The 13,700-nt window shown below is 42.6% G+C and overlaps 1 pseudogene; it reads right to left on the bottom strand.

Moving 5' to 3' along the window:
* Positions 1-4,763: 4,763 nt before the first annotated feature.
* LOC118889914 lies at positions 4,764-12,106 on the bottom strand (annotated as a pseudogene).
* Between the last annotated feature and the right edge of the window lie 1,594 nt (positions 12,107-13,700).

Raw genomic sequence — 13,700 nt, 5'->3', positions numbered from 1 at the left:
CTCAGCTGAGAACATGCCCTGCTTTTAAGGGCTCTTGTGATTAGATCAGGCCACCCAAGTAATCTCTTTCTTAAGATAAACTATGCCATATAACACAACATAATCACAGGAATGATATATGAGCACATTCAGAGCTTCTGGGATTAGTGGGGGAACTTCTTTAGGGGATCATTTTAGAAACTCTGCCTGCTATAGCACCTAATTCCCTCTATTAAATCATATTCTGCTTGAAAACCTAGAGGAGTTTCTGTTTTCCTGTACTGAACCGTAAGTGACCTGAGATCACTGTCTGCAAACAAACTCTTCTGAAGTAGAGAAAACAACCCTTCAGATTATAATGGTCTTACCCTTAGAGGATTCTGAACCCTTAACCAACAAACGTCAGTTCAACAATTATTTAGCAACTGTCAGGTATCAGTGTGTGCCATATTTCAGGGAATCAAAAGAGAATAAGAAACCTTACCAATGTGGTCTACTGGGCAAAATAGACACATGAAGAGAGAATTTCAATGTGTCATCACAGATGATAAGAGAGATTAGTTCAAAAGTGAGTATCACTCATTTACTCAAGAAATATTGATTGATCTGACATCTACTCAAGATCAGGCATTGGCTTAGGTTCAAGTGATTTAAAGACCAATGAGGCCAATTACTGCCCTAGAAAATCTCAACGCTTGTGGAGGAGTGATATGCAATCATAATAAGATGTTGTGTTATAATAATGTAACATTTTTTGACTTTTTTATGAGTTACCCCACACTATGCTAAATACTTTCCACACATTATCCTATTTAAACTTCACCTTAAGCCCGAGAGTTACATACAATTATTTTCTAAATCTTACAGAGGAGGAAACTGAGACTGAAAACAATTGTCACATTTCTCTAGGAAAAGATATATCTGGGTTTGCAACCAGATAGACTCAATTCTAACACCCCTCGTAGTGGTAATGTCGAATGTCTAATGGCTTCACTTCCCACAGCCAGAACCTGCCCTCTATCTTGGAGAACTATCCTTTGAGTCTCCTTGGCACACGCAGATGGAGAGACCAAAGTGCCTGGGAGTGCACACACAGCCCCTGGGTGGTCCTTAACTAGTTACTGATGGATGTGAGCGTCTGAAAGCTCTAGTTTCTTTGCCTTCATTCAGGACAACTCTAAGGCTTGATTTATAGAGTTAATAAGTTTGTCTGCAGATCGGGCAAAAACCACCCTCTGTGTGACTTTGTGATTGCACACTTACTTGGCTTCCTCCCCTCCCTGCCCTCTGCCCCCACCCACTACTTTCCTAGTTTCCCTTGGGAATTTCCTTACAAATATTTGCTCACAGATCTGAGAATCTGCCCTAAGACACCCCTGCTCTGATATTTATACTACGCCACTATGGGAACCCAAAGAAGAGGGTGATTAACTCAGTCTGAGGCAGTTGGCAAAAATTTTACAAAGAAAGTCATACTTCCGGTCTTGAAAGATAAGCAGAGATCTGCCGAGGTGGACGAGTGGGAAGAAGAGTATTCCAGGCCAAGGAAGTTGCACATACAAAAACAGAGTGACAGGAAAATGAGGGTAAGTCAAAGGATGGATTAAAAAATTGTATATGCTGGAGCAGAAGGTAGGTGGAGTTGAGGGCCTGCCAGGACTTAAGAGCTCTCTGGCCGGGAGAAGCACCAAAGACTGTTAAGGGAGGATGCAGCATGATCAGATTTATGTTCTCATGCAAGAAATATTTATTGAGTGTTTACAACGAAGGTAGGAAACCAACCCAGGTACTGGGCATATCACAATCAAGACCAACCTGGTCTATGTCCTCACTGAGTTACAGAATAATCCTTGTTGGTCCAATACAGTAACCACTAATTACATGTGTCTATTTACATTTAAGTTAACTAAGACTGACATTTAGTTCCTCAGTCATATTAGCCGCCTTTCAAGTGCTCAGTAGCCACATGTGGCTAGTGGCTATCTCACTGGACAGCACAGGTATAGGACACTTTCATCATTGCAGACAGTTCTATTGGATGGTACTAGTCTAATCACATGAGAGGATAGCTCTGAGTTTTCCATCTAATTGTTAGTTTGTATGTGGCTATCTCCTGTTTAGTCTTTTTTTAAAATATTTTATTTATTTATTTATTTATTTATTTGGCTGCACTGGTCTTAGTTGCGGCATGTGGGATCTTTAGTTGCGGCATGTGGGATCTTTAGTTGCGGCATGTGGGATCGAGTTCCCTGACCAGGGATCGAACCCAGGCGCCCTGCATTGGGAGTGCAGAGTCTTAGCCACTGGACCACTAGGGAAGTCCCCTATTTAGTCTTTTTTAAAAGTCACTTCTTGTGCTTTTCTTTTTTTGCATGGAGGACTCTGAGGATTCTTTTGATTGCACGACCACCTGCATTTGGCAATCAAACCGTAGTGGTGGTTGTCAAAAGAGCAGGATTGCAGAAATCCCTTTGAAAATGCACGTGGTCCTTTTATGTATTGGATGAGGGAGATATGCTCACACCTGCCTAGAGAACCCAAGTAGTGGGACCTGCCTGCCTCAGTCTGTTTACCTTGTTCACTCTGAATGGTTGTAGCTCAAAGTACATCCTCTAGAAGCAAAATAATATTCATGAAAGAGGCACAAATTGAATTCCTCACCTGGAGTTCTGTCATTTCCAGGGCTACAAAAATGAAAGTAAAACAGCCACTAGCAACAGTAATCTCTGAAATCTGTATGGTAATGAAACTGATTTTTAAAAAAATTTTTACATGGTAAGCTGATAGGAACTGGAGTTTGCTTTGAAGAGTCATTTCCCTTAATTTCTTCATCTTCCATGTTCTTAAAAAAACCAGTGAACAAAGCTTTTACTGATATACTAGAATAAACCTATCAAAAACATAAAACCTGAGCTATGTAATCAAATATTTCCATCGAAGTGTCACTACAGGGAAATGTATACCTAACAAGTCTGAAGTATGCAATACAAAACTTAACGACTATGGCATTCAAAAACTAAATTCACCCTAAAGAGGCAATTTAATACTCAGTTGAGAAAAGATTATGTTTCCCTATTCTTGGTATGTACAGCTTTCAGGCTCCAAGCAAACATTGCTGATCTTATGAAAGGCCCCCTCTTTATTATAATAATAGGAGGAGTTAGTTATGCATAAGAGAAAATGGTGTATTGTAAAATAATAATATCAAGTTTTCTTGACTGTGATGCCTGTGTGAGAACCTTAACTCAGCTTTGTAGGATTTTTAGTAGTCTTGATTTAAAATCAGCTGGTACACACTAGTAGACCAGTTCCTCAAGGCCTGGCGCAGCTGCGGGAACCAGCAGCCAAGTAGCAAAGATTGTATTATTTCCAGGGGAGAGAAGATGTCATCGCAATCAATAGGATTGCTTTTTACAGATAGTTGGCTTCGCTTGGTTTGGGTTTTTTGTTTTTGTTTTTGTGTAGCCCTTGGTTAATTCTGTTGCCCCGGCACCTGCAGGCCAAAGGGTACAGGATCTTCCCTCTCTCCTCTTTGTCTCATTCCGCAAGCCTACGGGGGCAATAATGACCAAACTCTTGGAGTTTTCCCGTTGATTATAGAGAGGTGCATTGTATTCACAGTATATTCTTGCAACCCTGCCACCAGATGAAAGGAAGGGCATGAAAGCGCTAGCAGAGCCGGGACTCTGCTTTTCCAGCTCTAACACGCCATCAAACACGGACGGGGCGCTCGACTGACAGAGGCATTCTGTTGTTCATGTGCACCGAGTTCAGCTGCGAGCGGCGGAGCGGCTGAGATCAACAGGTGGCCTCGCTAATGGAACAGATTCACTCATTGTTTATGTGTTTAATGAATCACTGAGTTACCGATCAGCAGTGAGCAATGGAAGCTGTTCAAACAGAAAGGCAGTCCAGCCGTGAGGTGGGGCAGCCGCCATGCGCCTTTGAAGCCCTGCTAGCCCCACGGGGAGGGCGGGAGGCTTGGGGGTTACTCCCTGTGGTTCCCAGAGAAACTGGGAGCGAGAAGAGGGTGTTGTTTCTAGTTGGATGATGAAAGTCAGCTCGGGGGACAGACCAAAGGGCCAAATATAGAAGGGAAGGGAAGGAAAGCATCTGAATCAAAGGTTGAGGTAAAACCGAGAGACAGGTGTTCGCGGTGAACCGTGCAATAACCCTCATCTTGGGCTCCCACTCCGCAGGAAGGAACCAAGTGGGGAAGGTCCGAAAGAAGTGAGAAAAAGCAAGGCTCAGGATTCGGAGGCCGATTTTCTTACAAAGGGTTCATGGTACAGTGCAGATGCTCTGTCGTATCAAGAGGCAAGGCTGACCCTTCTTTGTGGGATTCCCACGTGTTGCACCGGGCCTTTCCTGTGAGCAGAATTTGACTGGATTCTATAACAGAATTGTTTTTAAGGGGCTGTGCTTTTCTTTTCTCCCCCCACAAATAAGACTTGTATTTGTCACCATTAAAAGTCTGAATTTTAGGTAGAGAATGGACTTGAAGACACGGGGAGGGGGAAGGGCAAGCTGGGACGAAGTGAGAGAGTGGCATGGACATATATACACTACCAAATGTAAAACAGATAGCTAGTGGGAAGCAGCCGCATAGCACAGGGAGATCAGCTCGGTGCTTTGTGACCACCTAGAGGGGTGGGATAGGGAGGGAGGGAGGGAGACGCAAGAGGGAGAAGATATGGGGATGTATGTATATGTACAGCTGATTCACTTTGTTGTACAGCAGAAACTAACACACCATTGTAAGCAATTATACTCCAATAAAGATGTTAAAAAAAACAAAAGTCTGAATTTGGGGCAGATCTGTGGACTGGTGGCCCATCTCCATCAGCTCGCTCTACCTTATCGCCAGTCTCATCCCCGGGAGCTTTTCCAGAACCATTGCCTTCACTATGAAGCGCCATGAGTTTCCCAATTCAAACTTGGGCTTCTTCAGTGCTTTTACTTTTCTAATGAACACATCATAAAGCGGTGTTTCTAGATTGGCAAGTCTTTTCTATGTCTCTCCCAGTGCAATCTGAAATCAATTTATAGAGCCCTTCTTTCAAATCATTTGTCTGTTCCTCTTGGGTCATGGTTTCCATCATCTTTTTCTAGATTTGGCGGACCTATAGGTAGGTGCTGAGTGTAAGAGTTCTTCCAAATCTGGTTGTTTCTTTTTCTGTTTTTTTTAGTAAAACCAACACAACAGACAAAGCAAATGGCCATCAGTAGTCTTGACATCAACCTGAGCTTCAGTCATGGTCTGCCATTCTTTTGACCATGGAGCACATTTTTTCATGGGTAAGATCCATGCCATGGAAGTTGATCAGACAGTTTTTGCCCTGAATATCCTCGGGAGTTAGCTTGGATTTTCTAAGTGCAACTTCATCTTTCTGTAGATCAACAAGGCTCACTTTAAAAATATGGCACTTGAGGCCATCAGATACAATTTTGGTTCCTTGAGTCCTTGAGAGTATTGTTTCTTGTACTTCTAATATTGAACATAGCTGATGCTGAAACCTTGCATAATGATTAGTCAAATCCATTTCACCTGCCTTCACTAATCAAGGTCATTTTAAGACCTGAATGTCCTCCAAGCAACATGCAGCCTAAACAATAAGATGTTTGGGGGAGTTTTTTCCAGGAACTTGGAGTCTCAGCTGCAACTAGTTGAAGCTGAGCTGGTTAAAGACTGGATAGGACTGCCGACCCTCCAACTGGGCATGTGCGAGTGTCCTCTTGGTGACCTTTTGATGTCAGAGGACTGAAAACTCCACCCCCAGATCGTGCTAAGTGCCTCCACTTTTGAACTACAGAGGCCTGTACTTAGTTACACCTGCGCAGAACCACGATTACCGCACCTTTTCCCCATGCCCCCCACGCCCCCCACATGCCCCATGCCTCAGATGCCCTGCTTCCATATTCGTTATCCCATAAACACGCCCAGCCCCTTGCCTATGGGGAGGCGGAATTGAGTCTTGTCTCCCGTCTCCTCATTTGGTCCACCTTGCGAATAAGCCCTCTCTTTGCTGCAGGCCTGGGTGTCTCAGCGTTTTGGCTTGCTGAGCGCCAGGCAAAACAAAGTTGGTTCAGTAACAAAGCTTTCTTACCAATCTTTCTTAGAAAAGGGACTAACAACTTTCTTCTTGGCTCCCTTTTAGCCACTTTTGTGGGCTGTGGGGTTTTTTATCCCCCTAAGGTAAGAAACCTATGAGAGAGATGGCAGAGTGTGGTTTGGTGAGGAGAGCACTGTGCTTTGGTTTAAGAAATGTGTTTCGGGCTTCCCTGGTGGCGCAGTGGTTGAGAATCTGCCTGCCAATGCAGGGGACACGGGTTCGAGCCCTGGTCTGGGAAGATCCCACATGCCGCGGAGCAACTGGGCCTGTGAGCCACAACTACTGAGCCTGTGCGTCTGGAGCCTGTGCTCCGCAACAAGAGAGGCCGCGATAATGAGAGGCCCATGCACCACGATGAAGAGTGGCACCCACTTGCCGCAACTAGAGAAAGCCCTCGCACAGAAACGAAGACCCAACACAGCCAAAAATAAATTAAATAAATAAATAAATTTAAAAAAGTGGAGGCACTTAGCACGATCTGGGGGTGGAGTTTTCAGTCCTCTGCCATCAAAAGGTCACCAATTAAAAAAGGTCATTAATTAAAAAAAAAGAAATGTGTTTCAATTCTGCCACTGTCCTTGGAGCACCATTGGCCACATACTCTCTATGGTAGAAACTGACTGGCTATTCACCAAATCAGTATCCTTTCCTCCTGGACACACAAGCTAAACCCAGTTCCCAGTCTTCCTTACAGTCAATTGTGTCTATATGACAAGTACTGGCCAATGAAATGTGAACCAGGGTCAGGCAATGGGCAATCAGGCCTGGATCATAATCCTTCTACATGACCCTCCACTTTCTCTTTTTCCTCACCTTCAGCTATTGATATGTAGGGTTGGCTTTGAAGATCACAGATCTCTTGAAGATCCCCTCAGCCCTCAGGGTGGCCAAGCAGGGCAGCGGGTGTGCCCAGCTTGGCACCTCAGCTATAAGCAATCTCCTCCGTTTACCTTAGTTCACTGTGCAAGCATTAACTCCTCCTACCATGTGCCTAAAAATCCCAAAGTAAGGAAGTATTCCAATGGACTCTGCAGTTCCTTCCAGGCCTATCATTTTGGATCTGAAGCTGTCCCCTCATTTATACTTTCATCCCTAGACAAAGACAAGAAGGACACTCTTCTGTCCATTCAAGATCTCCTAGAGAAAGGAGTGGGACTCTTCTCCATTACCTTCCCCTTCAAGGATAGAGAGAAAAGGGGAGACTATAGAAGAGAGAGAAAACAAAAAGTCTGTCAGGGCTTATCAGTTAGTTAATGGAAAGGAAGCATAAGGGGCGGTAGCATGAAATCTAGGGGACTCCAGGCCAGAGAATGAGGGCGTCATTTGCCATTGCACCTGGCTGGCAGCAGGTCTTGGGGTTATAAATCCTGAAGGAATGAGGGGCTAGAGCAGTGACAACAAGCTTCTATTCCACTAGCACATCTCTTGCTGTGGGTCTGTGCTTAATGAAGCCAGCCTCAAATCCTTTTAGAACTGAAGATCTCAGCTAGTCCCAAATAAATCTCCATTTATATTCCCTCATCAATAAAGCCTTCTTCCCAACCCAGAGGAGGATGTGAAAGCCACTGCTCCTTTAGGCAAAGTGACTGCTATTTGAAAAACCAAGACATGTATATGCACATATGTCCTGTGTAAAGGTAACTTACAATGAGATTTTCTGATTGTGAATGTATGTACAGTAGAATGATAACTCCTCTTAGACATAGAAGCAGCACCATATGTCCCTGTAGTAGGAATACATCCCAATTCTAGAATGATGGGGTTGCATTTGGTGTGTGACACTAAAGTCAAACTATGACACTAAAGTCAAACTAAGTCAAACTCACTATTGAAACAATGCATAACTGGTCTACAAAGATGTTTATAAGCCCCCCTCCCTTTTTTTACAAGGTGGGTGAAGGATAATTCCATACTTTTCATGTCCCTTTTTAAATCTTTGAAACATTTATATAGTGTTTGTTATGTAACAAGCATTATGCAACAAATATTGTTCTACATGTTTTTTACAGATATTAATTTGTTTAATTCCCTCTGAGGAGGATACTATTATGACTCCCTTTTATAGGTAAGAAAATGAGGAACGGAGATTAGATTATTTGCCCAAATTCACACAGCCGGTTAGTGACAGAGCTGGGTTTCAGACCCATCTAGTCTAGAGCCACAGTCTATGTGCTCGGTAACTATGCCATACTGCCTGATTTTTGTTGTTGTTGTGTTTTTGTTTTTTTGTTTTTGGCTGCATTGGGTCTTCGTTGCTGCGCGCGGGCTTTCTCTAGTTGCAGCGAGCGGGAGCTACTCTTCGTTGCAGTGCACAGGCTTCTTGTTGTGGTGGCTTCTCTTGTTGTGTTGCAGAGCACAGGCTCTAGGGCACGCAGGCTTCAGTAGTTGCAGCACGCGGGCTCAATAGTTGTGGCTTGCAGGCTCTAGAGCGCAGGCTCAGTAGTTGTGGCGCATGGGCTTAGTTGCTCCGTGGCATGTGGGATCTTCCTGGACCAGGGATCAAACCTGTGTCCCCTGCATTGGTAGGCGGATTTTTAACCACTGAGCCACCAGGGAAGTCCCCTGATTTTTTAAAAATAATTGACCAGCCCTTACCCATGTTTGTCTCATACCCACACATACTCCCCTGCCCTCCCCCCATGCTCTTCCAGGTTATACCCAAGCCTACCAAGAAGTCTGAAGTGTGATCCTGGCTATGAAAATTCTTCATGGCAAGCATGGCAGCTGAACATAGGCTCTTGGTGAAAAAAATCGTTTTTTTCTTATAAAATTTCATTCTTAATGAGAAATGAGAATCAAATATTCAAACTATCCCTCTCTATGGAAAATAGAAATCTACAATATTGACTTTGCCTCTGTGATTTTCTCATTGTCGAATATGAGTCAAGAAGACAGTACAATTGTGGCATATTTTAAAGACGAGGTGTTTAAGTGTTCAACGATTCTCAGGAGTCCCACCTTTTTAGTATTCAGGAAGAGTTTAATGATAAGTGACAAAGACTGTGGGTCGAAGATCTTGTTTCCAGTTGTAGCATAACCAAGGTTGGCTGGTGGACATGGAGTGACAAAATCTCATCTCTTCAGGCTCTGTTTGCTCATTTTTGAAGTAAGAAGGGCAAACTAGATGCATGCTAGGGTCTAATCCAATTCTAGGACCATTCTGGATTCGCTCTTCCCCTGGCCCACAAGATCCCTCATGATCTGGCTCCTGACAAACTTTCCAACCTCATCACGTATCCCAACCTCACTCAGCTCCAGCCACATGGGTCTGTCTTCTGTTTGTTCCAAAACACTAAGCTCCTTCCCAGCTTAGGGCCTTTCCACTAGCAGTTCCCTCCGCAGGGAAGCCATTTCCCTGCATCATCACCCGGTTGGCTCTTTTTTGTCATTCAAGTCACCGATTAACGTCTTTAGTTAGTCTGTCCCCAACATCTCAAGCTAAGTTATTCTCACACCCCAGCACTAACTCTCCATCAATCACTCTGATTTACTATCACCTATCACCATCTTATATTTTCTTGTCTATTTATTTGCTTATTTGTTCATAGTCTGTCTCCTCTCACTCGGTATAAAACCCCATGAGAGTGAAACATTGTCTTATTGTCTTATCTCCAGTGCCTACATAAGAGCATAGTGGCCACTGAGCTCAGCACATCTAGTGCTGACCATAGGGACAAAAACAGTGCCTTGGATCTAGACGCAGTAGGATTCCTTTCTGAGAGCCACATCATGGAGTAAAGAGCTCGATTAATGCTACATTTCCCCATTTTTACTCAATTTAGTGGTTTCAGAGTAAACATCAGGGTGACTATGCACAGACCCCCATCACAAGAGGTAAGTTTGTACATCCTTTCTTTCCTGCTGACCTACTTCTCAATGACAAACCATGAATCTTCAGTGACATCTTCTCCATTTATATTGCCTTCCTAACAAGCAGAAAATAGCATATCCACCTAAGGAGACCAGCCCCTCGGTGCTGTGGACAGCTGTGTAGTTCTGGTTTTGCAGATTCTGGGCTTCAGGATCTGAGTGAGGGAGGTTCAAGTCTAGTGGTCAGAGGGCCTAGAGAGTCTGGATGTGGAGCTCTACCTGGTGTTCTGTGATGGCAAGAAAGGTTTCAGGGGTCCTGCTACATCAGTTAATTGAACATTAACTGAAGATGATTCAATGCTTGTTGCTGCCCTGATGCAAGGGCATTCCTTCTCTCCTAATGGAAGAACAGGGTACCAAACAAGACCACAGTAAACATCTGTCTTGGGTCTCTGACCAGACAGAGAAAGCCTCTGGGGCTTAAGGAAGCTTTGTGGAGTTTCTGGGAGGGACAGCTACAGAAGCTGCTCTTCCTAGCTCAAAAGGGAGAAGTGATGCTCAACTCACAGCTGAAGGCAGGGCCTCCACCCAGGTTAATCACCTGGGATTAGAGTAGAATGAAGAGGAATAATTGGTGAAGTCACAGGACAATGGCAGAGTGTCACCATCTGGATTTCAGCAGTGGAGGCTCCCCGATCCTGCCCCATGTCAGGAATCATCTCAACACATCCACGACCCAGGGATAGAGATCGTGTTATTGTTTTTAATGGTTAATTGACTTTGACTTTTCCTTCTCCCCTCCAACCAGTTTCAGAACTTCCAGATCTGTCAAGAGACAACTTCACACTCTCTCAGATTCCTCCACTCACCCCTCAGGACCTCCTAGATCAAATACGACGTATAATGACAACCCAGGACTGGTGATCTTCTGTCCTATCATAAAAAGATTACAGGATCAGACATTTCAGCACTTCTTTGCCCCAGTATTTGGTCAAAAAAGTTCTTCCTTAAGCATTACTAACATATCTTTTGCTGCAGTGTCAGCTCATTTCTTCTTTATAATCTACTGTGGAGAAGCCAAATGAGTATCTATATTATTTATGATACTTGAAAACCGTGAAATCAACCCTTAGCTTTCTCTCTCTCTCTCCACTAAATTCCGTAAGAGGCCATGCTCCCACCACTCTAATCTATCTGGTAATACTTTTCTGGACTTTAATTCTTTGCATCTTTTAAAATTGTAGAAGTCAGAACTGCATACTGCTCCCATAAGGTCCTTTGGCAAGTCTTGGAGCAATCAGTTTTCTTTCAAATTTGTGAAGTCAAATTCCTGTCACTTTAGATCTGGAAATGAACTGCTGACTCACATTCAACATGCATTTGGATCTCAGCTCTCTTCTTCTCATATGTACTCACCCACTTCTTACCTTAACAGCATTGACTGCTTTCATTTTTTGTTCCTGGGTGTACTGGTCTTGTCCCAATCTTATCCTCTTTCAGATAGTTGGCTTCCAAGTTTTCCGAGTTTACTTACGTCTATTGTTCCTTCATTGGAGGTTTCAGAAAACTCAGCCAGCTGAGAAGATATATCTGCACATCATCCGATAAAAATAGGGGAAATCCTGAACCCAGAAGGTACGGCAATGATGTCCACGCCCGATATTAGATCAATCTGGGCCTCACTTCCCAAATGTTTTTTCAAATCCATTCTCAGCTTCCTTTGTTCCCCTGACTTATTCTCACCCTCACACAAACTACCATATTGTTCTGTGTGTCTAGATACGTTTTTGCCTCTTTCTGTCATACGTACTTGCCCGATTCTTTTCTAAACATTATTAACTGCATTTGATTTCTGTTCTAGGTATAATGCTCTTACCCCAACTTTATTCTCCCTCAGATAATTGACTTCCCACATTAACACGTTTACTTACATTTTTCTTCCCCTTTTCTCAGAGATTTTGGCAGACTCAGCCAGTAAAGACTGCCTGGGAGAGTATCGCTTTGTAGTTGCAGTTTCATCGTGATGATTACAGAATTTCCTTTCACACTCAAAAATATCTTAGTTTAGATGGTAAATTATACGGTCACTCTACAGACAGGGCAGACTGACTCTCAGCTATCCTTTCAGACCAACTCTGAACCACCCCACATACCTGAGGGTACCTTAGCTTCTTCCAGAACTTCACTTCGAGGCTACAGATCATCCTCCCTCCAGGACTAGTTTTGGTGGTCTTAGAAGATAAGTATTTGGGCCCTGTCAGGGCACTGTGGCACTTCCTAGGATTTTAGGCTGACCTCTCTAGCTATTAGAGCCATGAGGGTTAGATGATGATAGTTCTGTGTATACATCAGGAAGATGCAATGTAATGTAGCAATTAAAAACTGGAACTTCGGAGCTGAACTGCTTAAGTTCAAACCCTGGCTCTGTCACTTTCACTTATATTTAATTGGAGTATATGAACCCATATACATGTTATTTATCAAGAGATGCTCTGAAACAGAGTATATATGCACAGACCCAGCACTTACTAAGTTGAGTTTGTTATCCAACAGCTGTGGATTTCCCATGCCACAAGATCTAAGGGTATGGATATGTCACGGGGGACTCAGCTTTAGGCCAGCTTGCTCATTCCACTCTAATTCATGGGATGGTAAGCTTGGCAAAATCTCTCTGGCACTAGAACTTCCACTCCACAAGACAGACCCAACAACTCTTCTGCTCTGGATGCTCTGTAAAGGTTGAATTATGTCATTCATTTACTCATTCACAAAACACAGAGCTAAGGGCTGTAGGGGATCTAAAGAAAGTAATGTCCGTGCCTAACCTCAAGGAGTTTATTATTGATCTGGGGATAGTAGAAGTATGCACACAAAAATTAAATGACAGGCAAGACACTGGACCTAGAAATGTTACAAAGAAATAGTATAACGATTAAATGTTAAATGAGTGGGGCCTCTCATAAGATCTACAGGAGTTGAGAAAAAAGACAGATCACCTAGGAATAAAGACACCAAGGGAATCAAGACCTAGAATAAGAGGGAAGTAATGGATTTGGGAAGGAAAAAGACAAATGTTAAATAGGCACTAAACTTCAGGATTCAGGCTCAATCTTGTATTTGGCATTACCTTCAGCATCAGGTTCTAGAAGACCAAGTAGCTGAATGTCTACTTCAATATTATTTTTCACTATCCTGGAACTTGTAAATGATCAGTGACCCTGTGATTGTGTCTTACAATCATATCCATTGAGCATAACAGCACTAGTAAGATGACCAAAACGTGACATTTGGATTACTTTTTTTAATAGAGGTGCCAACTTTTTAATTTGCTAAGTAAGTATGTTGGAAAGGACAACACTATCATTTCATAAAATTCATTTCATATTTTGACACCAAAAGCAGATTAGACATAATTAGACAATTTTAATATCTCAATATTAACTTTCATGTGTGGGTCAATGGGCTAAATATCATTAGAGGAAAAAAAATTACCTTATTTGCTTTATCTGCTAATATAATATCTCTCAATTCAAATATGAAATATATTTATCATTGTAAAAGTAAAATACCTTACTAATTATTCATGATTATAATAGCTAGTAATTTGTATAAAAAAATTAATAACTTTCTAATAGGTAACTATAATAGAGTTTGACTACTAACACAAATATTAAGAGAAAGTGCATTTCCTAGATAACTTAGGAAGAATGTTATATTTTTTTCAAATGCACACAGGTTTATAAAAATTTAAATAATGATACAGGACAGAATAATGATGATTAGGTTTACTGTAATTAT

The sequence above is a fragment of the Balaenoptera musculus genome, chromosome 2, assembly GCF_009873245.2.
Source record: "Balaenoptera musculus isolate JJ_BM4_2016_0621 chromosome 2, mBalMus1.pri.v3, whole genome shotgun sequence".
NCBI lineage: Eukaryota > Metazoa > Chordata > Mammalia > Artiodactyla > Balaenopteridae > Balaenoptera > Balaenoptera musculus.
This window is presented reverse-complemented; position numbering and strand designations above follow the sequence as displayed.